The 26,734-nt window shown below is 35.8% G+C and overlaps 1 long non-coding RNA gene across 1 annotated transcript in view; it reads left to right on the plus strand.

The window, feature by feature from the left end:
• Nucleotides 1-3,679: 3,679 nt before the first annotated feature.
• LOC147916093 (uncharacterized) overlaps nucleotides 3,680-26,734 on the plus strand; it is a 55,837-nt gene continuing 32,782 nt past the window's right edge. The window contains exons 1-2 of the long non-coding RNA XR_015553341.1: nucleotides 3,680-3,872; nucleotides 4,346-4,454. This is a non-coding gene — a long non-coding RNA (uncharacterized LOC147916093). The remainder of the gene's footprint in view (nucleotides 3,873-4,345; nucleotides 4,455-26,734) is intronic.

Genomic DNA, 26,734 nt, shown 5'->3' on the forward strand with positions numbered 1-26,734 from the left:
ATGGACGAGGATATCTAGACACAGAGAGGTTATATAACTTCCCCAAGGCCACACAGCTAGTAAGTGGCAGAGCTGGGTTTCAAATGCATGAGAGTCTGGCTGCTGGGTCTGTGGTCTTTAGTCCATGGTGCTTTTCTATTACAGGGAGAGCACAAAGGAGGCCACGCCCAGGTGGTATATGGTCCTGAATGTACATATTTAATTTACGTACTATGTTTTGAGGACTTAACTTTATTCCTTCCTTCTGAGCCTGAAGGTTTGAGGCAGTCCTCTTTTCTGCATCCATTTTGTATTCTCCCCTCTACCCAGGTTATTCTAGGATGGGAAAGAGATTCCGTGTGAATTCACTGCAGGCTGCTGGAGAATCACTTCATAAAGATGAGGAGCATCTTTCCCGGGCTTGCTGACTTCTCATTCTTCTCTACCCGAGGGGGAGAATCAGGATCACTGTATCAGGTTGTTTTTGCTCCTCAGTAATAGGATTTTTACTGCTAACTTAAAGAATATGGGATGAGTGTGAACAAACTAGGTTTTACATCTAACTGTATCCTGTACAAAGAAAAACACACCATGCTAATAAATCTTCCATGCTAAAAATATATCCACACAAGGCAAAGGATGATGTTTGTAAATCTAATTGAATTGAATTTCACTTTTGTGCCTTTTTGGGGGCATAGTTCAGGTACAAGGAGTATGCAGTTCTGAAATGCTATCTTGTGGGTCAGCATTACAGGTAATTGCCCATTTTAGCTCTAAGATTATGACTTATAATAAACTTAGTTGAAGCTCTGAAATGCTCAGCCACATAAAAACTGCAATTGTCATGGGCAGGCTGGTCAACGTGTGCAGTGATGCTCAGTATTTGGCATTACATATTTTTATTTGGTTTTGTTTGTATCTCAGCTGAAGCAGCTCTCTTTGATTCAACAAAGATAGGGTGGTTTTTATTAAAAATTTAACACGTATCTCATAGCAATATTTACTTTAATGTGATAAATCAAGAAATTCCTCTTTTTCTGAATGAGATATGTTGGTAAGATAAACTCAACGCTATAAGATAAATATTAACTTTGTAATGAAAGCTACAGAATGCCTTGTCGGGAACACTGCATCTGTATTTCTCTAAGGAGATGGAAGCCATCCATGCTTCTTGCTCTACCTTGGGTGATAGGCAACGGTTTAGATTTTAATCCTTAATTATCTGTCTTAGTTTCCTGTATTGTGACATCTCATCCCTTGTATTTTTCAACTTCTAATTTAAAAAATATTGAATATATTTGCTCATGCAAGAGACTAGCTGATTTGAGATTACAAAAGTACAGCCAGGCACTTTTACATGCACTAGTCCAATGGAGGAGATGCTAACTTTAGTAGGCAAAATTCATTAGTGAAAAGGAGATTTTGAAAGTTTAGAAGTTAAAAAAATATCTTATAGGAACTCTGGTGAAAACAACCTAAAACCCAACTACAAAATGTTTGAGTGCAGTTCAAAGGACACCTGTGATAGTTTTGATAAAGTTACTGCTCTGGAAAGAACTGAGATATACTACTTTTCGCCACGGTGACTGTCCATGTATGGGTACCTTCCCGCAGTGGCACCAGTCATGAATCCTGTAAGTGACCTATTAATAATCGCAATATGAATGAAATGTGCTGCCTAGAAAATGAGGTTGCCTGGCTCTCATAAAATACCATTTTCTTTTCATAATTTACGGGATGTGTTGTCCAAGGAGATGAAGTATTTCATGTTGGTCAGTTTTGGCTCTGCATAGGCCTAATATTATGTGGAATATTTTTAATGGTTGACTGATAAAACATTGTTTCTTGCAACTCAGCCCTTTTTTGATTACAAATATCAAGGCTAAAAACACAATTTCTTACTTGGTTTATCCCTCGAGGAGTTACAAATACTATCAGAGACCTAAATAAAGCACCCAAGCAACTACTTTTCCGTAGTGTGCTATTTAACATGTGAAAAATTCAAAATTAAAGATGTAGTCCTTGCTTTCAGGAGGCTGATAGTCTTGGACACAAAAGATTAATTCTCTGTAAAAATTATGTTAATCAACCAATTCCATCAATTTTCTCATATTGAATGCATGTAGGGAATCATACCCAGAGAAAAATCAGTTTCCAGTTTCCGTCTTCCCTCAAGGTTCAAGCATGTTGAATTATAGCAGGAAATATGGACTGCAAAGAGTAGAGGTGAAATGCTTTGAGCATTTAGGGTTCATCCAATGTGTACAACAGAAGACAGAAAGCTTACATCTTTTAAAAAATAATTTGTGTATTTTCAAAGCATATGGATGTTCAGATTATATCCATTCTTTGAGATTTGCAAGGTGCTTTCTAAAACATGAATCATATAATCAAGTTTGTAAATAATCTGTGTAAAAGAATCTTGCAAAAGTTCTATTTGACATCCTACATGTGTTGGCCTTGGTCTCCTTTGACACATATGATGTCCTCTCTGTCCAGGTTATTTGCTTCTCCTTCTGTGGCAGGGCAAAACTTTTTTTGCTTTTCCATCTCAAGCCTATGAGAATTATGACAAGGGTGGTTGGGGTCTCAGTCAGGATATGATTGAGAAGGACACAGATGAGCACATTATGTGCTCTCTTATTGTACCTGTGGCTGGATTTTAGGTGGGGACAGAAAGTGAAGAGATTTGGGCTGACAGACAAGGCTACAGGATGGGGGCTGGGAATGTCGGCAGGGGGCTGGGCATACTCACATGGGGATGTGGATGACCATCATCCTGCACATTGTCTTTTATTGTGGAGCTTTGTTTACTTTTCTGTCTTCCCTACCATACTCTGAGCTCTTCTCAGGAAAAATCTACTTGTCATTTTGTAGGTCAAAAAAAAGAAAAGGTCCAATACCAGCAATTTCAAATGGTTCAAACTGAATATAATGCACTGCTTGAGCCAGGGGCAGATTGAATTTTTCCCACCATCTCTGCCCCTCCCCAGCAGTATTACCTTGGGCAAATCTCTTAATCTGGGTAAACTTTATTTTCCACACTTTAAAATGGATTGAAACATACACTTCCTCATAGGGCTGCTGGGGATATTAAATTATTAATAAATAATGCATGTGTATTTGTGCCTGGCATGTAATGAATACACTCTAAGTGGTGTCTATGACGTTTCTTATTTATTGTTTTGGTTTCTGAGCCTAGCACCGACCCTGCTTGTACTGGGCACTCAATAACGTTTGTTAAGTACAAAACAGCCAAGTCGAAGCCTATGGTTATGTTAAATGCCCAACAAATACTTACTGCATGAGCAAGTGGTTCTTGTCCCAGATCAAATGGCCCAGAGAACCACCTGGGAGTTACTCATCTCACAGTTAGCTCTGAGAATTGTAGCCTGCGGGAGCTCCACTTCAAACAGGGATTCTCATGAAAAGCAAATCAAAAGTGAATTTGAAGGAGAGGCAAAATACATTGTTTCTTATTAGGCTTGCTGTTTGATTTTCATTAGGCATCCTGCCTGATTCTTATTAGGACTGCCCTGATTTCTTTTAGGTCCTGGACATTTAGGGTCAGTGCTCATGTGCTATATAAATGATGTCATTATTTGACTTTATTACATACATGATGTAGGTAATGACTCAGGGTTTATTCTGGAAAATAATCCTAAGCGCCTAATGCTGATTGGTTTAATGATACAAAAACTAATTTGGAAGGAATGGAAGGTTTCCTGGGGCACAGCTGATGATGTGAATGTGAAAAGGCTTCATTTCCCACATTTAAAGAATGGAAACAACATGCAATTACGTGTTCTTCGATGAGGTGTTTTCTTTGAAATGGTAGAACTTGGAAACTCTCCATATGAGAAAGGTGGAAAAACTTAAGCAACTGTGCCAAGGTCAGTTTTCCCTTTTTATTTCCTTTATTATTGTTATATTTATTCTTGGCTATAAACATATGCTTTCTCGTTTTCCTCTCTTTCTTTTAATATGAAAACCTAATGGGGAGACTGATGAGATTGGCCAAGTCTGCGAAATTAAAATGAATTTTGTAATTTTGTTTATCAGCTTGGGGTCAAGGACATAGAAATTCTGTAAGTTATAAAGGTAAATATGAACATGAGTTCCATGTGCTGAATTCAGTCATGCAGAAGGCGGGCCCATTCCCACTGCCTGCCATCACCCACCTCCTACCAGTTAACAATTAGCTAGTTGGATAAGCCACCTTGGGGTTCTTTGTGTCTGTTCTACTCGGCCCCCTGCGGTGCTTATCCAAGCTCTTTAAGAGAGATTTGTGCTTGGATCTGATCCGCATGATACGTTAAGAAAGGTGAGAAATTGGCCATTTCTTTTTTTTCATGCTTTTCTTTAGGATGGGATGTGGTAGGCGAGCACACGGAATGACCCCGGTCACTGGCACCATAGACTTCAGTTCAAGTACCAACTTCACCGACTTGCGATATTAAACTGGCCTTGATTCAGTAAGTAAATTACCCACAGTTTCTACTATTTTGATTTTCTCCCTCACCCTTATCTCATGATGCCTCATTTCTACCCACTCATTTATCCACTGCTTGCAGTTCCCTGCTCTTGACTGTCTTACTGGATGTTGTTAAATAAGCAGAAAAAAGATGAACTCTTGACATTTATTCTCATCATTTCTTTGTTTTTACCAATTCTTAAATTTTTTTCCCATGGATATTTTCCCCATCAAAGTTATTTTTATACCTGGAAGGGGAGATTGTAAATATGACAAACATAAGGATGTGAGTTCAGTTTCATCTGTTCCTTTCTTTTTCCTTCCCTGGGGAGGCACAATCTACATCTTCTCTCTTCAGTCCTTTACCAGATGCCACAGTGGCCTGTCCCCAAAACTTTATCAATTCCCTCCTCATTGGTTTTTAAGCTTGGCATGCTATTTGTGATTGTAAAAAAGTAGTTTTGCCCAATTTCTACATCTGTTTTAAATGCTGTGAGACAGAAAGCCAAAGAGCAAAGTGAGCCTAAGGGGGAAAAAGGTGGCCAGAGTCAGAGCAGCTGAGTTCAAGCCCTGACCTTGTTGATTTGCTGGATGTCCTTGGGCCAGCTCTGTCCCCTCACGGCTCATGGCCCTCACGGGTAAAATGAAGGGCTTAAAATGGAGCATCTGGGATCATTTCCATTGGAGATTGGATCTTTCCCTCACCTATGAAATGGCCACACTAATAGGGCTTGCCTTATAGAGTACAGATTGAGGGTTAAATCAGATTATATATACATGTATAGAAATATATGTTTTACATGGTGTCTGTCATAGAGTAAGAGCTTGTAAATTCAATACAGATCTTCCTCAACTTATGATGGGGTTACATCCCAATAAACCCATTGTAAGTTGAAAATATCCTAAGTTGAAAATGCATTTAATACACCTAACCTACCAAACATCATAGCTTAGCTTAGCCCTACCTTAAATGTGCTCAGAACACTTACATTAGCCTACAGTTGGGCAAAATCATTTAACAAAAAACTTATTCTATAATAAAGTGTTGACTATCTCATGTAAATTATTGAATACTGTACCAAAGTGAAAAACAGAATGGTTATATGGGTACAGAATGGTTACGTGTATTGGTTGGTTACCCATATGATTGTGTGGCTGACTGGGAGGTGCGGCTCCCTGCCCAGCATCATGAGAGAGTATCATATTGAATGTTGCTAGCCCAGGAAAAGATCAAAATTCAAAATTTGGAGTATGATTTCTACTGAATGCATATCGCTTTTGCATCATCCTAAAGTGAGAAACTCATAAGCTGAACCATCGTAATTCAGGGACCATCTGTAGTAGTAAAACCCTGCAATAGAGCCAATTGGATATGTTCCTCTGTCTAGCCCCTGTTCTCAAATAAAAATCTTTTCTTCTATGGGAGAGAATGAGGGAGGGGAAAGGGGGGTTCAGTGGGGGAAAAGAATTCTCAGGCAGGTCCCTGAGAGGGTAGGTCACTGGGTCCCCAGTATTCTTCTAGCCCAATCGCCTTGGATCAGATCAACAAAGCAGTTTCCTACTAAGCAGCAGAGTCCTTGAATCACTCCACCTGTCGTAGGAGTACCAACCAGCCAGAGGACGTAGAATCAATGTGTAAGGCAGAATGGACCAGACAGCAGCAAACGGTAGCTGGAACAATGTTGTATTTGAATTATGCAGCCCAACCCTGGAATAATCCAGCTAGCTGTGCAGGTTTATTCCAATCACTTGGTTCACCTTGTAATAACACAACCCTGCATTTTATAAATATCAAGTTTTTAGACCCCATTTATCATATTTAGTTTATTTATGGGTGAAATATGTGTATTAACAGAGAATGTTGTTACATATTCCCCAGAACCAAGGCTCTAAGTATAGATACCCTCTTTCTTATTGTTGTCACGCTTGGTTTCTTAGATTTAGAATCATTCAAGACTATTTTAGTTCCAAGTAATAGAAGTCTAACTCAAACTGGCTGAAACATCAAAGAGGATTTATTAGCTCAAATATTTAAAAAGTCCAACCTAGCTGCATTCAGGGACTCAAAAAAGTCAATTAGGGCTTGATCTTTTTCTCTTGTTCTCTGCTGCACCCCTTGTCTGAACTTCTCTCTTCTCTATTGATTAAAGTCATTGACAAGCTCTTGCCTTGTGGTGGCCCTAGGTAAATCCAGTCCTTCACTCTACCAGCTTCAAATCTAGCAGATAGACAACTTCTCTTTCATAATTGTGTCTCACTGTACTGAGTAGGGTCACACGACTTTTTTCCACCCAATCAGTTTGTCCAAGAGGATGGAATATATTGATTATTCAATCTAGTCACTGCCCCACTCCTAGTTTGGGGTCAGCCCTACCTGAACCAAATGGGCTAAGGTAAGGACAGGCTGGTATTCCAAAAGGAAATAGGATTCTTGTACCACAGTCTTCTGCTGAAGGGAATGAATGATGGACAGGCAAAAACAACAGATGCTCATCACAGATCTTTTTACTGGAATTTGGAGCTTAAAAAAAGAAAAAAAAATGCTTTCAATTGTTCAGTTGAGTATTTAGAATAAATCCTAGTCTCTAGGTTGAATGCCTTTGCAGATGCCAGCATTTAAAGTGATTACTATAAATGTGGAAACATGCTTATGGTATAATGGTAAGTAGGAAAACGTAAAACACAAATTTTATGTTTACAGTGGTCACAATTACATAGACAAACTCTGGAAGGGCAGTTTAAAATAGGAAAATAGTTATCTCAGTTCAGATTAGAATGTTTATGGATACTTTTCCCTTTAAAAAATATCTTTAATTTATCTACATGCTTTTCAAAAGAAGAAAAGAGAAAGTGCAGTGAATGAATGAAAGTTGACCTCATTAGATAGGAATGTGTGCATGTGCAGTTCATCTTGACATCATGACAACTGCCTTCAGCATATTAGTAGTAGCTTCGAGAGAGATTCCTGTGTCCTTCAAGCATAGTGCCTGGGTCAAATGTTCCACTTTTTGTCTTACCGAAGACTGGCCCTGCATTTCACTGATTTTATACGTTACCAAGATATTACACTTTTATTCAATCTTACTAGATATTAATCCTTCACGTTTTCTAACCTTGATATCCTTCAGTTTGATTTCTATTTTCTCCCATAACATAGAATTAAATAATCCAATCCCTTCACTCTACCCTTGCTTCAAGGTTGCACCACTCACTTATGAGTCCTGTGTTAGGGGCAGTCGAGGATAGGTAACTCAGGGTCTGGATGGCACCCCAGCAATGCCACCAGGTTCCTGGGCTTTCTACATTTTTCCATTCTGCTATCCTAACCTAAGAGTTCTACTCAAAACCATGCCTATTATTATTTTTTGATCATTTGGCTATTTATTTTTATTTAGGGTTTCTGATATTACCCATTTTAAGGAAAAAAGAGGACAAGTTAACTGTTCTTATGAGTAAGCCATTCCAATATTTAAAAATTGAATCACCAGGATATTTTTCTTTGTTTTCAAGCTAATTTTATAATGTAATATATGCCTTTTTCTTTCTATTCTCTCTTTGCTGGAGGGAAAGAAGACTGTATTATTGTCATTCAAAAAAAATTCTTAAAGTTTATTATTTTTGTCTCTATATTATCATCGTCATATTGAATCTTAGTCTGTATTCTTTACCTATAATTACTCTCACGAATTCCTCTATACCCTCCTCTACCCTCAAAATCTATCTCTATGAGCATAGATATGACAATGGCACTTTATTTAGTTATTTTAAAACCAGGCTCTGCCACTTCTCCAGGTGTCTGACTGTGGCCTAGTTACTTATCAGTCTGAGTTTCAGTTTTCTCAGTTCTAAAATGGGAATGATTATGTCTAGTTTTTATGGTGGTTGAGAGTATTGAATGAAAAATATTAGATTGATCATAGGAAATTGCCTATATTTCACCTATAAAAATGGTAATTTTCTATGGCTCAATCTAATATTTGTAAAGTCTAAGCACAGTGCCATTGGTGGTGGCTCCATAAATGGTATTTGTTATAGTGATAGTGGAAGGAGTCACAAAAGTTTAGGACAATAAGAGTTCTATTTTGCAGTTCCAATACACAGAGCCTCTGTATAGTTCAATCCAAGTTAAATAGGATAGCTCACTCTGGCTCTAGGCCAGACTGAGGCAACATTCAGTGGTAAGAAGCTCTTAGAAAGTTGGAGGGGGTAGGCGGGCCCTTGTAGATAGAGAAGATCCATGCAGTCTTAGATGAAAACCTTGAGTGGTAGATGAGAGCCTCTGAAGAGATACTCCTCATCATGCCTAACACCATAGAATTCTCTAAAACTTCCTCATCCCAGCAATAGCAGGGTCAGAGGTATTTTAGGGAGAATTTATGTGCATTTATACTAATGGAGTCATAAGGGGAGGTGAAACTTTCATAGTTCTTGCGCTGCACAGATTCATTAGATTGAAATAAAACAGAAGTAACAAATGACATATAATTAGTAACTCTGTGTGGTTCAGAGGGAAAAATTATGCTTAAATGTTGAGCATATGCAGAAAGAAAGACTGAGACCTCTCCTATGTTAGCATGTCAGCATCAACATGGAAGTGAGCTGTCCAGCGTGAGAAGAAGGGAATTGTGTCAGATAAAGAAGTAAGGACAGAACTTGAAAAAACAGGACCAGGGCCAAGGACAGAGATGCAACGTGAGCGTCTACTGGTTAGTGCTTCACTTGTTCCCCAGGAATGAAGGGCTGGTCATTAGCATCAAACCCACATTGCAGGGATGCTTGGGTTAGCTTGTAATTACATATATTTAAAATTAATTGTTAGGTAAGCTCTTTGTGGGTTTTTGTTCTAAAAGACTTAATAGCTTTTCTCTTAAGGTTCTGTTTTGAAAGAAGTGTACCCTCCAAATAAACTCAACCCACATTTGCAGTTAATATCCAGGTGTCCCTTAATCTACATTCGCCTGTCTCTTCTCAATTCATTGATGAGTGTCAGCGATCAGAGGTGAAAACCAAGAGTTATAACAATGAATGAGTGAAGCCACATAAACAATCACTAATAACAAGTTGCACGGGTGTATCAGGGAATAGACTTAGGCACACAGGAGGAAAGGGGATGGATGTTGGACATGGATGAGGAACAGAGGTGATGGAAACTGAGAGTTCCTTCTCTTGCCACCTCTCTTTATCCACAAAGCCTTTTCAAGGAAAGACTTTGAAAATGAAAGAAGAGGGACCCAAAGAAAAATATCCTCTTTCCCCCTCTCCTAAACTTTTGTTTAGTAAACAGCTTTCTCACCAATACCTTGTTTGACCCATACAACAACCCCAAAACACCGACTGAATGAAAATCATTAATTTCATGTGACAGATGAAGTAACTAAGCCTCAAGAAAATTTAGTGATTTGCCTAAGGTTGAGCTTAGATTGTAACTTGGATCTTCCATTTCCCAATATGTTTCTGTTTTCACTAAGGCATTTTATTCATGTGCATTATTTGACATTGAACTACTCTTTTTGTTACTTTGTGCTATTAATGTCTATTAAAAGGAAAATTAGAATCTGGGCAGTGGAGCAGTATAGGATTAGAAATCAAACAATATATGTCTAATTAATTCAATGAATACTTGATTAATATTTGGCAGTTGCATTTTCATTACAATATAATTAATTAGAATTTCTAGATAAACAACTTCACGCAGTTGCTGTGAGAATTAAATGTGATAATGTATGTGAAAGTGTCTACCTAGTGAGTGGCAGTTAGAAGGGACTCAATTAGTTGAATATGAATGTTATCAATACTAATTTTCATGAGGATTTCTACGAGGTAAAACTTTTTGGTAGAGAACTAAAAATGGAGAAGTACTATTTAATGCTGTTATTAGTTAATAACTAACTTCTGAAAGGTAAACCTCAGGATTTCAATTTGGAATTTCTAGCTGCATGCCTCACTGTCATCTCAAAATCAGCGTCTCCAAGATGTAATTTCTGTTCCTTCCATATAATTTATTTCTTTCATTCCTTCCTTTTGCTAATGGTGTCAACCAGGCTCAAAGTCATGACTCCTCTCTTCCTTTCACATACCAGTCACCAAATTCTTTCAAATTTTCCTTTGAAATATTCTATTTTGGTAATTTCCTCTCCATTCTACTACTATTGACCCACCTAGGTTTTCATCAACTTGTAGATAGATTACTACCTATGAAATGGTCATCTCTGTGACCTTGTCCACATGTAGACCTTTCTTGGACTAGTCTTACTAAAATCCCACTTTTATTATGTTAATACTGTGATTAAGACATTTCCAGGCTTCCCAATATCTCAGGCACCAAGTCTAACGTCCTCTTGATTTTCAATTACCTTTATAATCTAGCCTCTTCCAATTTTTCTAAATTCTATCTCAAGTCTCACTTCATGTAGGAGTTTGAAAATCCAGGCCTACATTTGGTTTCTTTTTTTTTCTTTTATGTTTAGTATTTACTTAATGCTGTTCTATATTGTTTAAGAATTGCTTCTTTTTTCCCCTGGTTGTATTGAGGTATTATTGACAAATAAAGATTGTGTATAGTTAAGGTATACGACTTGATATTTTGATATTCACATACATTGAGATATAATCGCCCCAATCAAGGTAATTAACGTTTCCATTGCCTCACATAATTACCTTTTACTTTTCTTTTTGTGGTGAGAATGCTTAAGATCTACTCTCTTGTAAATTTCAAGTATACAATACAATATTGTTAATTATAGTCACATTAATCTCCAGAACTTGTTCATCTCTCATAACTGAAAGTTTGTACTTTTTGACCAACATCTCCTTGTTCCCCCTCCCCTCAGCCTCTGGCAACCACCATTCTACTCTCTGCTTCTATGAGTTTGACTATTTTAGATTTCACATGTACATGAGATCATACGGTAGTTGTCTTTCTGTGTCTGGCTTGTTTCACTTAGCGTAATGTCCTCCGAGTTCATCCATGTTGTCACAAATGGCAAGATTTTCTTCTTTTTTTAAGGCTGAATAATATTCTATCTAATGTTCTATATATATCTATATCTATATACACACACCACATATTCTTTATCCATTTATCTGTTGTTGGACATTTAGGTTGTTTCAGTGTCTTGGCTAATTAACAGGGGAGTGAAGATATCTTTTTGAGATACTGATTTTATTTCCTTTGGACATATACCTAGAAGTGAGATTGCTAGACCATAAGGTAGTTCCATTGTTAATTTTTTGAGGAACTTCTGTATTGTTTTCCATAATGGCTATAAAATTTACGTTCCTACCAACAGTGTACAGAGGTTCCTTTTTCTCCACGTCCTATCAACACCCACCTTTTGTCTTTTTGATAATAGCCATAAGAATTGCTTCTTTTACTTGTTTGCTTTTCCATCTCAATTGTAAGCATATTTAAGATAGAGTCCTCGTGCTGTAATCTGTGTTCCTAACATAATCTAAACCAGTCCTAAAAATATAATAGTAGGTCAACAAATATTTAATGAATTGAATTGAATTGACCTAGATTTTACTAGGGGGGTTTTATTTTGGGGTGTTTATGGTAAACTTGCACAGAGCTGTCACCAGGTGGCGGCAAACATGGAAAAGCTGCCTGATGCCTGATTTGTTCAATAAAAAAAAAAAAAATGCTCTTTACATAATTTCCATATAATTTTAAATTATGATTTTATTCTGCTTCCTTAAATATTTTTTTAACTTCTCCAATTTTTTTAATTGAAGTAGATCCTGAATAATACTAATGCATTAGCAAGGGTGTAGTTTTTATGGTTGGGGAAGATATATAATCTTTTGAGAATTAGAGATACCTCAAGGGCTTAATTTTAAATAAATGTGCTTTGGGTTTTAAATGGAAAAAGAATGCCAATTATTGTTGATATTTTAAAAGTGGGAGTGTACCCCAAATAGTCAAAGCTGCTGTGAAATTGGGATCCAAGTAAGTTTTGTCATCAGCTATGTAGAAACCTTACCGTGGTGTGATTTTTTGGTGAAATTTCTGTCATCGGTGCTTTTCATGAATATTTATTTAAATCCCAGTGGAAATCATTGCTCATCTGAAAGGGAGTTAACAATCCTTAATAGCCTCTTCTGATTTGATTGATGTTTTTGTCACTTTCCTTGAAGTAAATAGGTTCCATTAGCATACCAAATATGCTATCTGTCCTTTTACCTCTACAGGCACTTAACTGACCACTCACTTAAGATTTAAATATCCCACCTAGGGTTTTGTTGTCAGGTTGGGGTCACTCTTTCCAAGGAGAAAAGGAAAGAGCTTTAACTATTTAGGTGAGTAGTCCCAAAATGGAGGAAAAATAGTTTTCTTCATAATATAATTTACTTCATTTGTTATCTCACAAATGGTGTTCTCCTACCCGATGCACATAAAAAAAGCCAATTATTACGGCATCAGTTTTTGGCAGAAGAAATGTAGTTTTATTTTGCGAGATTGATCTGTAAGGAGACAGGGGCATACACTCTCCGATCTGTCTCCCTGATCCAGGGCTTGGGGCACAATTTATGGGATGAAGGGCAGGGCGGTCTGAAGTGTGATGATATATGATTGAAGGTAAGGAGAAGTGAGGTAATTGATGATCTGCGCAAGTGTAGTCAAGCTTAGTGCCTCTTCATAGGACGCATGTTCACACAATAGCAGCATTACCATGATCTGAGGGTGGAGTTTTTAGCCTCTTGATGTCAAAAAAGTCACTTATCGAGCATTTGTGCAGGCCCAGTTGAGGGGTTGGTGGTTTCAACCGGCCTTACCTGGACAAGGGGTCTCAGTTCCTGAAAAAATACTCTTAATTACTCTGTGGATAAGATGCTGTCAATTGAATTCATCCTGGAGAGCCCGTGGTTACACATTTAGACCACCTATTCTGCCTTTGAAGTGTGTACAATCCTGAAATAGTTGAGATTATTGAAATCAGTGTATATTGAACAAAAGGTAAAAAAATATTTGGGATGACTGGGAAGTGTTTAAAACATTCAAGAAAGAATTTTGAATCAAGGAGATGAAAATAATTCTTGAAACTAAAGCATGGCATATCGAAATCAATAAGTCTGAGTAAAAGTATTCATATGTGTGTAATGAATCTTCCAGCATGTAAATGAATCCGAGGGAGACATGTGTGGAGCTGTGGTTACTTTTTCAGGCCACTAAAGTTCGTAGTTAAAGGGTATGGAGCGGCCTGGAAGACATCACCCCTTAGACAGCCCCAATTCTTCCAAGGCACTTAGGTAGATGTGTTCAGGGCCACTTCAGAAACCAGAAGTGTTCTATATCTTCAATTTAATATATTTCACTCCCCCTCCCTCACTGCTCCAATCCCTTTTTGATCAGATTTCATGGAAAATCTGAGTATTTTTGCTATCATCACATACTTGTTATCCCAGTCCATGAGGGGCTGTGGATGAGTGTGAGGGGAGATCAGATAGGCCCAATGCAACACTGGTAGGATCAATAGGCTTTTGATGGGTCTGATGCTTTTGGATGTGGAGAAACAAAGCTAAATTTATTTATTTGAACAATTAACAAAAATGTTCCTTAATGACACAAAACACTTAAAATGACTCAAGGCAATTGATTGGAGTAATTTTTTAATTATAGAGAAGCAGAATGGTCTGTAGAAGAAATAACTCTTTGCTTCAAGTTGGAAACCTTTGAATCCCATTTCTGACGCTTTTATGTAGACACTCTCTGAGTTTCCTTTTTTAGAGGTAAAAGAAGAAAAAACCGTGAGAATGATTCAGTGAGATATTGTAGTATGTGAAAAAACTTTATAAATGATACATTACCAATCAAATAAAGACTACTGTTGAAATAAATATCTAGGCCAAAGAGGGAGCCCCTCATGCCTGGGGTGCCACGTCAGCAAACCGAAACTTAGATAACTTTCGTGTTCCTGTAAATGCTCTGCTTGACCAGAGACGCAGCATATCCAGGCAGCTAATCCCCAAGCGCCAAGCCAACTCTGGGCTCTCTACTTATCTCTTTGTTCCTTCTTACTCCAACCAAGGGTGAATTGGTGGCCCCACCCAATCAGATATTTTCTATTTTTCCCTTCCTTGTTCTTTATTCTTTATCCTATAAAAGCTTCCTGCTTCCCGCCCCATCTTGCATTTCTCTGAATGGAGACTGCTTCATCAAATGTTAAAGTTTGTTTGTATCACCTGAGTTCTTCTTTAATCATTTTTTTAACACTACTATTTAAAAAAATTCTTTACTTTGAAATAATAATAAATAATTTCAGATTTACAGAAAAGTTGCATAAATTGGTACAAGGAATTCTCATATACCTTTCACTCTGATTCTCCAAATGTTAACATTTTGCTACATTTGCTTAATCATTCTCTCTCTTCTCTGGCTCTCTCTTTCTGTGTCTCTCTGTCTCTCTCTGTCTATATATAGATTTTTTCCTCAACCATTTGAGAATAAGTTGCAGGCATAATGTCTCTTTCCTCTAAATAGTTCAGTATGTGCTTCCTAAAAACAAGAACATTATCTTGCATAATCACAGTACACAATAAGGAAATTAACAGTTAACACAGTACTATTATCCAATTTACAGAGTTTATTTAAATTTCACCAATTGCTTTCTAATGTCTGAGATTTACTACTATCAAATGGCCAACAATTTTAGAAATGTACATTGGAACATATCCAATTCCTAGGAGTCAGAGAAAATGGAAAGGCAAAATAATGAAGAAAACAATGTGATAATTTTACTCTCTGAATAAAAACCCACTTTTTTTTTAAATGTTCCTTCTGAAAATACTGTCACCTTCTTTGCATAGATTGCCAGCGCTGGAGAAGCAATCCTGATTTATTCACTAATTCATGCTTCATGAATTTATTGAATGTTTATTGAATAACTAGTATATACCAGATACTCTGCTAAGTGTTAGGGAAACTAAAATATGGTTTTTGCCTGAAAGGAGCTCAGACTCTAAGTAGGAAGACACTATTTTCAGTATTGATAAATAATTGATTCAAGAGATTATGAAGGGGACAGAAGAAAAGGCAAAAAGAAATCTCTCTATCACATGATTTTAGATGCAAAAGGAGAATATAGTTTCATGAGTTGTGTTGTTGAGATGTGGTTGGGACATGAGTGAAGGATCGGTTGTTTTCCTGGCATAGGGAACACATATTTTTAAAGTGTATAAATCCAGAAATAGAATGTTAGATCACTTTCTATCTCTTTATTTATCATTGGGAATTCTGTGCTTATCTGAATCAGTAGATTCAGATTTTTTTGAAATTTGGATAAATATTATTTAAAAAATCACAATAAGCAGCATAACAAAAATAGAAGGCAAATTTTAAGATAAAATTTACAGCTTCCTTTTGTTGTTTAAACTAAGATAATCATTTCTTCTAATTAAATTTCCTTAGCCCGCATATTAATTTAGACAGAGTATAATATAAAAGGAGAAAAATACAAAATAATTTTGAGAATATATGCATTTGCACTAGGTGGTACATACGTTGGGAAATAAAATATTCCAATTTAACCAATTTTTACCAAGACTCAGCAAGCAACATATGATGCTAAAATAAAAATTGAAGTAAAAAAAATCCCAAAACCAAATTCAACTAACTTACTTACTTTACTAGTGCTGATGTGGATTACTTTATGTTATTGTAATAGTAGACAAATGATGTATGAAAATGGACACTTTTTCTTTATCAAATTTGGGAGACTTGTGATTATCTTTCAGGCGTTAAGTATATTTGTGCCTAGCTAGGTGTCTATGGGGTGATGGTTTACAACAAATCACACACAGGCAGTATGATAAATAAATAAAAAGGAAATATCCACATAAAATTTAAGCCTGGAATTCTGTTAGATAATAATTTGAAGAAAAATTGGAGCTAGGCCAGAAGAAAACAATTGCAATGATTAAGAGAAGGAAAGGATTAATTTATAAGAAAAGATTTAAGTAGACAAATGTATAGCTAGGCAAGTAATAACTACAGGGTATGTTATAAGATTCTACAAATATTTGAAAGTTAAAAAGGTGGGAGTAGAATTATTTAAAATGATATAAAAGAGTAAGTTAACCAGGAGTAATTTAAGTAGAATAACTCTTTGACATTGAAAATCATTAGTTTTTGGAAAACTCTTCTAATAGGAAGTTAAAAGTACCTATTCTTTCTGAAGATTTGAAACTAGACAGGAAATGATTCTTGATTGTGCATAGTTGTATTCTGGCAAGTGGAAAAACTGATCAAGTCATTTGACTCTCTATTCTTTTCCATGAACAAACACGTCAAAGATACCAATTCTAAGATTGGTTAACATAGTGTCTACCAATTACTCAAGAGCTCATGTTAATTGCTAAGGCCCCAATAACATTTTTAGATAGTACCATGTAATTAAACTCTGTATTATATACTGACTTCAGCAGTTTATTATCTTTTATTTGGGGCATAATAGTTGTCTTAACGTTTTCTATTTTCATTCCAAACAGACCCTAGCAGTGTTGAACACCCATTATGACCTCAACATATACTTTATTAAGTAGAAATCTATATTTACTTTGTAAGCAGGGTGTTTACATTTGAATTGATTCCAGAAAAAATTTGAGATACTTATCCTACTTCTGATTTAGAAGATTTGTTTATGTATATAAAAAGACTTTTCCATCGCTCCGTGCTCCACCAATTGGTTGCCAAATAAAAAGTTCTCTCTCAGCCATTCTATCCTTTAATTCCTATTTCTGCTGACTTAGTTTACACCCTTTCCCTTTCCTAAGAGACTAATGTAAGAGATAACACTCTCTAACTTCATTCTTTTCCATTTTCTATTTTTCCTCTTCCTTGCTGCCAGAGACATCTTTCCAACCAAATCTGATAGTGTCTTTCATTGGCTCAAAAATATTTGGTGGATCACAATTACCTACAGGATAGAGTTTAAACCTATTCATTCAAGTCCTTCCAGGATCTGTCCTCAATTTACTTTTTTTTTTTTTTTTTTAAAGAATGTGAGCCTGTCTTTTTTTTTTTTTTTTTTTTTAAAGATTTATTTATTTATTTTCGCCCCAAAGCCCCAGTAGATAGTTGTATGTCATAGTTGCACAGCTTTCTAGTTGCCGTATGTGGGACGCGACCTCAGCGTGGCCGGAGAAGCGGTGCGTCGGTGCGCGCCCGGGATCCGAAACCGGGCCGCCAGCATCAGAGAGCACGCACTTAACCGCTAAGCCACAGGGCCGGCCCCTCAATTTACTTTTGCAGCCCCATCTCCAGCTACTTCCTGTGCTTCAGATCCCACAGAGACTACACGGCCCTTCTCACACTCGCGTCTGCTCATGCAGTTCTTTTTGCCTAAATCCTTTTCTTCTGTAGCTCCACTCAGATGCCACTTTCTCTATGAAGCTTCTCTTGAAGATTTATGTGATTAATTATTCAACTTTTTGCATTTTTGCTGGCATTTATGTCACCTCTATGGCTCAGATTAGTTTTGTGTCTCATTTTCCCATGACAGTACATTTCTTTGAGGACAAAATCTGGATCTTATTCACCACCCACACTCCTGAACATATGGCCTTATATATAGTAGGTTCTTAATAAATTTTTATGGAATGAATGAAAAGACAGAATGCTCATCATCTTCATGTGGAATAAATCCCAGAAACTAACAACATGGCAAAACAGATGTGTTTTTTTCCAACTATATTGGATTTTTCTGAACTTTCTGATAGGGCAAGATATGATACACATTTTTTTTCTAGGTTTCCTTGGGTAGTTTCCAGATTTGGCTTAAGTCAAGCAACACAAAGATATCATATTCTAGTATACATTTTGTCCTCTACTACACTCTGACTGCTTATTAGTTTGCTTTTCTTTTCAGCCATTATCACCACCAGACATATTGCATATTACATTTATTTAGTTAATTATGAATTATTTTCTATCTTCTCACTTTGGAGTGTGAGCACCAAGAAAGTAGTGCTTTGTTTCTGCTTATTGCTTTATCCCCGTTGCTCTCAACTATGTTTGACACATAGCAAATGTTCAAGAAATATTTGTTGAATCAATAAGTGAACTTACATTGTGTCAGTTGTGTTATTCAAAGAACCACTCTTTTGTTAGGGCCAGTTTTGAGACTATTAGATTTGGCATTTTATAAAACATAAAACGTGTAATAATAATTCAAGTCATTCAGAAAACTCACATTGATTACTCAGACTTTTAATTTTTATTTAGGAAATGGTTGACCATTGTCCATGAATGTTAATAGTAGTTATTAATGGCAATCGCACAGCACAGAAAAATATTAGATATTTCCTTATAAGGCCTTATACCTGTTATAGAAAATGGTATAAACATGAAATACAACTTAGCTCCCAAATAATTCCTTGACTTTGGGGATAATGATAAATCCGACTTGATACACTTTTTGGCACATTGTTGTATATCATCTGTTTTTCGTCATCTTGGTTCTTTTCATGGATTGTCATTGAAAAAGCTGTTCTAGTTCCTTTTTGAACTAGACTATCCTGCCAACCTGTAGTAGAATTTCTAGAAGGCCTTACACGTTTTAAGAGCAGACCATGTGCAATTTAAGAAGGAAAAGTAAAATGCATACCTGCCTTAAATTGTGTCAGCCCGTGATTAAGCCTTTGATCTTAGATTGGCTTGGTGAATATGGTGCAACTTGTACCACAGACTGTGTTCACCACCCACTAGTGTACATACGGATTTTGTTAAGGACTCTGAAAGTGAATATATTATACTAGCTCTTTTTAAAAAATTTGTCAATGCTTTTGTTATCTTCTCTCCCTCTTTTTAAGACCTGAACATCTAAGTATATGATTATCAACTAATTTTGCATTGTATTTGTAATGAAGTGAAATAAAAATGAGATAGAAATCCTAATTAATATAGAAGTGAGTAATAACATACTTTTTGAGTTTTAAAATATTTCTCAAGATTTAAGGGTGTTATTGTTTGTCCTCTTATTATCAGGAGGAAATACTTAATTTTCTTTAAAGAGACCACTTGATTTCTTGCTATATTACCACCACCTGTGTGTGTGCCTACACATGTGTATTATCTTATTTTTCTCTATCATTTATTGACAATTTGGGTTTCCATATACTAAAGTTTTTCCAAGTAAAAGACAGCATTTACTCATAACTCTCAAGGTTTATACACATATCAAATCTTCTTCAGGGTTAAAAACAAGGCATAGTAAAGCCTAACTGAGGAGGAGAGTTTTGGTTATTTAAAAGAATGAAGCATTGATTTTTACCATTTTATAGATTTATTCAATTAGAAATTATCAAATTCATGATGCACAATTCCCAGATAGTAACTAGATTATAACGTGATTCTAAACATGCTAATTTATAGATAAGGTAATGCCAAAAGATAAGACAAATTTGAGACATATCATTGAGAAGAGATTGGAAAGGATTTTGAATTTAAAAAGCACAAGTTCTACCCCTAGGTTTGCTACAGGGTTTTTCTATGATCTTGGCAAGTCACTAGCTCCATTTGTCTTAGTGTTCTCATCTGTAAAACTGTGGTCATTATATTTGACACTTCCTTTCTTAAAAGGGGATGTTATGAGGATGAATAAGGTAATGCATTGTGGTAAAATGCTTTGAGCTCCTTAGAAGAGAGGTGCTACATAAATACAGAGTATTATCTCACATGAAAAATAGCTTCCATACTTTAAATATAGCTACTGAGAGCCACAATCAACTTCTAATCTATTTTTTTCTCTATGTGGAAAATTCCTAACATTAAAAGAAATGATGTTCATTTGTTGATTGTCAAATGCATCATCACTTCTTTCTCTTATTGTGTCACTAATACACTTTTAAAATTTAAATAGTTATCAAACACACTATCAATACTTCCTGTTCCTTGCACTGGAAACTGTAGAGTCATCTTCAGTTCTTTTCCCTCTTTTGACTCCTAAATCCTTACAGCTCTTTCTTGGTAATGTATTAGCTCTCTTTTCTTTCTCGTTATATCCCTAGGTACCTCTTACAGTGGCTAAGAGATCAGATTCAGGAGCCAGAGTGCTCGAGTTCAAACTCCAGTTCCTTTATATACTATGCAAACTTGGGCATATTATGGAACCACCTTGTGCCTCCATTTCCTCATCTGTAAAATGGGTATAATAATGACACCTATCCAAACAGGTTGTAGAGGGAAATAAGTAAGTTAACACATGTAAAGCTGCTTCTAACTGTGCCAGGCACATAGTAAGCTCTTGACAAACTTTAGCTATTATTATTATATGGACAATTGCAATACTCTTGTATTTATTTTTTATTCATCAAACTTATTGAGGCACTTGCATCTGTCAATAGTCTGCCTTTACAGCACAGTTTAACTTTCTTTTTAAATTAAGTTATTCCTTTCTCAGTTCAAATAGAATCTCCCCAAGCCCCTAAATGATCATCTTCTAGTTCCTAATCATGAGCTTGAAATTAAACCTCTAACATCGCTCATGAGCCCTCGCATCCACCCAAACTTTCTAACCTAATTGTCAGTAACACACAGGTGGGCATGCTGCTTCAATCAGGTAAATATCCCTGTCATTCTTCACCAATGTATCATCAGCTTCTACTCTTGGCTCCTTCATTTCTCTTTAAAAGCATATGCCCATCCTTTCTCTGCTTCAAATCTCTGCTTCTCTGTGGAGCCCTTTTCAACGATTCCCTCTTTCTTCTGATCTGTCTAATCACTTCACGAATAATAACACATCAGCACATTGTGTAGATAGATCACTAATGTATAACTGAATTTGATTATGTAGTTGGTGTGTTTATATTTTTATGTACGGTATAACTTTATATTGCTTTCTGAATCAGGGTGAGGCATTATCTATACCAAAGAGAGGAGTCTGGAGGCCTTTTCTCCCTTGCCCTGGGTGCTGTAAATTAGGCTGAAATGGGTATTGTATGTACAGAGTTCTCCGACAAGCTTCTGAAATTATCCTTTGTTGATTTAGCAGTTCCATAGCATACGGCTCCTCTGACTTCCTGTTTAGTCTCTTAGGTCCCAAAATTTTAAATGAACTGCTTACTCCTGCAAGTTTTGAGCTGAGCGGATATCATATGTAAATACATTGTTTTAGGGAGCCTTAGAGAAAAGTGCTAAGCAAACAGTAATAACTACCCATAGAATCATAGAAGCTCAGGAATAGAATGGTCCTAAAATGTCATTTATTTTTCAAGACCAAGAAATCACAGTAGCTCCTGTTTCTATTAACTTAATAAGAGATAATTCTAGAGAATGATCTGATATTTCAATGTCTCCAACACTACTTTTAAATACCACTCATTTCTGCTTTAAATATATTGCATCATATAATTCTAGCAAAGCTTAGAGTCAGTAAAATTTCCCACCTGTGAATGAGAGTGGGGCGTGTGATGCCTAATGCTGAATTTGAAGTTAATACTATTTTACAATGGCTCCTCTTCTTTGTCTCAACTGTTCCTCTGAAAACTTTAGTAAAATCTCTTCTATTTATTAATGCTATGTGTGTGTGTGCATGTGTGTGTGTGTGTGTGTGTGTGTGTGTGTATAGAACAGGATGGTGGTGGAGAAAGGTTCACATCTTTGTAAAAACTGTGCAGAAAAGGGACCGGCCCCATGGCCTAGTAGTTAAGTTCAATGTGCTCTGCTTTGCAGCCCAGGTTCGGTTCCTGGGTGCAGACCTACACCACCTGTTGGCAGCCATGCTGTGGTGGTGACCCACATACAAAATAGAGGAAGATCAGCACAGATGTTAGCTCAGGGTGAATCTTCCTCAAGCAAAAGAAGAGGAAGATTGACAACAGATGTTAGCTCAGGGAAAACTGTCCTCAACAAAGAAAACAAACCAAAACAAAACAAAACTGTGCAGAACAGAAACAGTATGTATAGAACAAGGTATCTTAGAGGCAGAATTGTGCATGAGACTGAAAAGTTACTTCCCAGAATATGCAGAAATCTTTAAGAGGGTTTCACACTTCCATAGGGCCAGGTTTTGGAATTTTAGCCAATCTTATCTAGGTCTCAAGGGACAGATTGGCCCTACCTTATATCTGGGTTAGACATACAATGTTATAAATACATAAATAAGGATAATTTTCATCAAGTGCATTTGAAAGTTAGTATCATTATTTAGAGCCACAGACTATCTTCGATAGAATAACATGGAATTTTGTTAAAATACTAGGCCCCTCTCCAGGTTTACCAAAAGAATCCCTGGGGTTGAGTGCAGAGATTCTTATGCACATTAAAGTTTAAGAACCACTGCCTTCGGAGCATAGCTCCTATTTTGTGTGTATTTCCCCTTTAGACTATAGGTATCTTGAGAGCCATAATATTTTATATTTTTGCAAAATTTATGGGATTTCTATTTAATTTGTAAGTCCCTTGGCAACCATCCCATCACAAATGCTCAATAAATATTGTTAAAATGGAATGGAATTATGACAAATGTATTTGCCATTTTATACACTTTCAGAAAATCCCACAAGATATAAGAAAGAATATAACTATAAAAATGCCTGCTCTCTTTTGCTCTCCTCTCTTGAGGTTCCAATCTGAGCCCCAACACAGTAGGTGACAGTTGAACTATGACTTGAATTGACAAAGTCATTATAGTTTAAGGCAAATATAGTATCCTTTCAAATCTCCAAATTTTAACCAATTGTAAGCTTTCTGGCTGTATTAAATGACCTTTGCCCCAGGCAAAAAAAAATGTGAGAAGAGTGAGACTTCACAGACCTTTCATGTCCAATAATCCTCACAGTTGTTAGTGGCTCTCTGGACTCCAGAGCCATATGTCCAACTGCCTTCTCAGTCTCTACTTGGTATCTAACAAGTGTCTCAAACTCAACCTTCTCAAGTGCTCAGATCAAGGTCCTCAGAGTCATTCTCAACTCCTTTCTCTCTTTTAGACTACATCTTCTCTGTGAGCAAGTGTTTTAGTGGTACCTTCAAAATACATGTGCAGAATCCAACCACTTTTTAGTTCCCTTCACTCCATCCCTGATCCAAGTCATCCTTATCTTTTGCCCAGATTCTTGCGTTAGCCTCCTAACTGGTCTCTGTACTTCCACTTTTTGCCTCCTTCAGTCTAGTCTCAACACAGTAGCCACAGTGAGAAACATTTACTTACCAGATTATCTCATTACTTGGCTCAAAACTCTCCAATGCTTCCCATTTCACTCAGAGCAAAAGCCAAAGTCCTTACAACAAAAACTAGTTTTATTTCAGCAACATAACCAGTTTTATTTTATCAACATAATATAATTATATTAGAAGAAAGCAAGTGCTGAACTTAGACAACCAATACTTGTTAATCCTCTTATATTAGCTCTTACTATGTGCATTTTAAAAAAGAATTACTGGCTATATATAAGTTTTCATTGCACTCTATGCGTTAATAATTATCTATCAAGTGCAATATTAATTTATTAGTATTTATTTATCAAGTATGTGCTCAGTACTTGTCCAAGCACTATGAGTATCTAAGAGTCTGTGGAAGGCATGGTTTATTGGAGATTATGGAAAACTTGGGTAGATTTGGGATAGCCAACCACTGTAATTGCAGAAAGATCTTTATTTCCTTTAGAGTATTTACTGCCAGAGATTACAGTCTTTGGTGACTTTTTCTTTAAAAAGAAAAGTTTTATTAGTCTTTTAGTATTGCTTTAAATATTTCTTCTTTCCATAATGTACTGCCTTTCTAACTTGTTAGAATTATAATGGTAGAGGATCTATAGAGAAGATTAGTAAGAGTCGAAATTTGGACCTTGTTTTCGTAATTTTTATATCGCTTTGTGATTACACCACCACCCCAACACACACAAAGGAGAATCTGAATCCTGAAATTGAAAGAAAAGTCACCAATTTCAACATATTAAGTGTTTGAAACCTAATAGAAAAAGTAAGTTTTATTTATCCAAAAAAATTAACTTTTCTGTCAGTGGAGACAGTGTTATAAAAATAAAACAAAAATTTCCTTCTTGTAAAATTCATAACCTACTTGGAAATGGTTATTATAAATTTGGCATACTTACATATTTAATATGCAGTAATATGAAATAATATTAAATGACTAATAACCAAAATATTTTGCAAACATTGCCACCATTTATTTAATGGTGAGAAAATCTGCAATTTCCTAAATTAGACAATACTTAAAAAAAAAAAAGCAAGGCCAGATCAGTGGCAAATAAAAACTTTTACATATTTTTTTTAAATCTAAAAATCTCGCTGAGGCCTTTTAGCCTATAGCAAATGCGTCACTACTGTATGCCTTTCAATGACTAGAAGTACTGCAGCCAGCCAGTCAGGCTCTATTGTATTAGTGCTACAACTGTGCAGTCATATTTTTTAGTATGTTATTTTCTCTACAAGGGAAAAATTGGAAAGTGGTACTTAGACTAAAATATAATCCTATCAACTTTACATAAAATATTGATAAGAAATAAAAATTTAGCATCTCTGGTGTGAATTCACTAGACTGTACAAAATACAAATATATAGATTAAGGAAAGTTAACATAATCCTTTTATGGGAACTAAAATCAATTACATGTCAGCTTTGTAGTATTATAAATGTATTTAGTCAGCATAGAATTTTTCCAGCAGTGTTTCCTGCAGATTGAAATTGACTAACCAGATGTTAAATATTAAATAGAACTAATCAAAGCATGGTTCAAGAGACTTTAAAAACACTGATCAAAGGGAGCTATTTATTACCTGATTCATGTTACTGTTGAAATATTGGCTCTGTGATATTATATTTAAACTTAGTTTTTTCAAGATCCTGTTTTCTAGCTTTACATGAACAATAATTAATATTAATAAATTAACTCATAAACTATGTAATTGGATCATTGTACATAATCACGGTTGGAAACTTGACCAAGAGATTTAAAGCTCAATTCATAGAAATAAAACTTTAGTGGGATATTTAGAACATATATAACTTTTAGTAATAATATAAGCATTGAAAAATACTAGGATTCATTTGGTCCGTATCTTTACGCACACACACATATACACGCACAAGTAAAAACAAAAAAGAAGACAATAAAAGAAGACAATGCTAGAATCGCTTCTGAGGGATCTTGGAACAATCATTTGATCAGACCTTTTACTTTCAGAAAAGTAATTATTCAATTTTTAAAAAATTGAAAAATAAATGATTTTAGGGGAAGATTTCCAAGAAAAGTCATTCCATAAACTCTTACAAGCTCATTCTATTATTTTACCATAGTGTCAACATTTTTTTTGCTTATATTCAACAAGAACCTTTCACAAGATCTTATGTGAGCTCATTTTTTCTTGATATATATTTGGAAAGCAGAGTTGATAGACTTTTTAGTACCTGATGTTATTAATTTTACTATTATCACAATATTTTATATAAATTTATATAATTTAAGAAAACATCTTTCAAAGTTTAAAGGTTCCAATAAACAATGAAATTCACGACAATTCACACACCAATAAATACTTTTCTACCAATATACAATACCATATTTTGTATTTCATGTTGGAGAAAAAAAGGGAAATGAGATCGAACTAGTAAAACTATTCAAAATAGTCTAGCTTATTCTTAAATTTCTTTGCTTCTACTAAGTTGTTTTTGAAGCAATTTTCAGTTGATTTCTGTTCATTTTTGATTAATTGTATTCTATTAGTAATCACTTTTAAGCAACCATTATTATAAATTTTAAAAGAAAAAAAATCTCTTTTGATATAGGTGGTACTGATTCTTCTACGGAAATGAAGATTTACTTCTGTGACAACCTAAGTTCTGTGCCTTGAACATGTTAAGTTTCAATATGGTTTTAAAAGCAAATCAGAAAAAATTTTTGGAGAGAAGGGTGTATGTTCACACACCCCAACCACACACGTCTATCTTTAAATTTCATTCGTATGCTGTCCTAAAAGGCCCTTTTCAGCTGATTCAGAACTTATCGTCTCCAAAAATTCTCCTCCCAGACTGATCATATTCCACTCTTACAACTCTCTTGAATTTTTTCTCTCAATAATTTGGGATATATGATTATCCAGTTTTTATTTTCTCATTGTTTCATTTATCTTAGCTTCCAAACCCGTATAAACATCGCTGAACAAAAACTTTTCAAAGGCCTTGCCTTCATGATGAAACACTCCTTTGTATACAAACATACATGCATGTGTACATCATCATGAGATCCTTGTACTTGAGCTTCCTGGCTGCTCCCAGGTCACTACTCACATTGTGCTGCTCACACTGTTGTATTTTTCTGTGTCTGC

This window comes from Ceratotherium simum, chromosome 10, assembly GCF_057802395.1.
Source record: "Ceratotherium simum simum isolate JZ-2026a chromosome 10, ASM5780239v1, whole genome shotgun sequence".
NCBI classification, from domain to species: domain Eukaryota; kingdom Metazoa; phylum Chordata; class Mammalia; order Perissodactyla; family Rhinocerotidae; genus Ceratotherium; species Ceratotherium simum.